Source organism: Nothoprocta perdicaria, unplaced genomic scaffold (genome assembly GCF_003342845.1).
Source record: "Nothoprocta perdicaria isolate Ctin4 unplaced genomic scaffold, notPer1 scaffold_47, whole genome shotgun sequence".
NCBI lineage: Eukaryota > Metazoa > Chordata > Aves > Tinamiformes > Tinamidae > Nothoprocta > Nothoprocta perdicaria.
In genome coordinates this window covers 447882-449505 of record NW_020455721.1, presented here as the reverse complement: position 1 = coordinate 449505, position 1624 = coordinate 447882, and positions in this window count along the sequence as shown.

Below are 1624 nucleotides of genomic sequence, written 5' to 3'. Positions count from 1 at the left end.
ATTAAAGATAGATATCGGATGAGTGTGGAAGCTGTATTTCTACACAAGAAGCCTAATAATAGTGCCATGATGCAGCTGAGGGAGAAGTTGGTATGGTTTTATATACACAGAAGCAAAAGGTGGTGTGTGAAGAAAGTAAACATCAGATAGTGTTCAAGCAGTGGTTTATCCAGCTCATTCGGTGTTTGTAAATATAGGAATGTGTTGTAGTGGCTAAATTTATCCTAATGTAAGGAAACATGAACAAAGAGACTGGTATTTGGGTGAGTAATTTCTATAGGCAAACTTAGGACATCCTGTGTGAATTATTTTGGGGCAGTTCATGATAACATGGTACAGATTAGAGTTGCCATTTCTGGAAAAATTAGGTCAGAATTATGCAGATAAGATGGAAAGAATTTCAGCAGCATTGTATTATTTTCCTGACTTGAAACCTGACTCACATTTTGAAGCTTTGTTTCATTGTATATCTTGTTTTTGTACATAGCCAAAACAGTCTTTTTTTTTCTTTTTTTTTTTTTTGTAGAAAAAGAAATGCCTGAGCAAGAAAGAATTACAAATAAAAACAAATACAGCAAGTTTAATTCAGGAGGGAAAGAAGTAGTTCTCCTTTCCTGCAAAACTGTTTGCAGCTTCAGCAACAATGATGGTGAACCCATGAAAAATCAGAGAAGGAAGACAGAGCTTGGTTACTGAGCAACTCCCTGTTCTTTATTGGAGCTGGAAATGCAGCCATACGCCAGGTGTATTTGGGGAACGTCAGACCATAGCCGCTGTGGAAAGTGGTGACCCTCCTCTCCCCTTCATCCTGGAGTAGAGAAACTTTTCTTACTAAAATAGAAAACAGGTGATAACCCTGCAAGGTTTACCTTTTAAGAGAAAAAAAAAAAGTAATATTAGTTCTAGCTAAATGAACGAGAGCTGTGACTTTGCAGCCTTTCCCTCTACTGTCAGCGCAATGTTTCCATTGGCTTCAGGTGCATATTTTTTTTTTGCTCAGGTCATTTATTATGAGAAAGAATGTACTTTTATACTGCTCTATATCCAGTACCATAAATCCTAGCATCTAACATGCTGCCATTTCTTTCACTGAGAGCTCTGGCCTGAGTCACTGAATCTCTTTCCACCATGGAGTGCCCTTTGAGCAGGAGCAAACCTTCAGGCCAGACCCGATACTTGTACATGAGCCATCTACAAGACAAAATATTTCACGTTCTAGTTTCCTTATTCACTGAGATAAAAAATGACTTTCTAAATTCCAGTTTATGGACCATTAATATATACTGGGGCAAGTTGCATTGCAAGTTTACGTTCATGCTGCAAAGGGTACGAACGAAAGGGCCTCTCTGCCCCTGGTGCTCGCAGGGTGATGGAGTCCCTGCAGTGCTGCGCATGGCCCTTGAGGACAGCCTGGCCCAGGGTGAAATGCTCTGTGAGTGATTAATTTTGCAAATTTTGCGGGGCTTTGGAAATGTTGGCTCCCTGAAAGACCAGTTACTGCGTAACTGCGTACTGTGTAACTGCGTACCAGTTACACAAAAAGGCATCCTGAGCAAGTTGTGGGGGCGAAGTAGGGAACGAAAGAAGGAGAAAAGGAAGGAAGGAAGGAAGGAAGGAAGGAAGG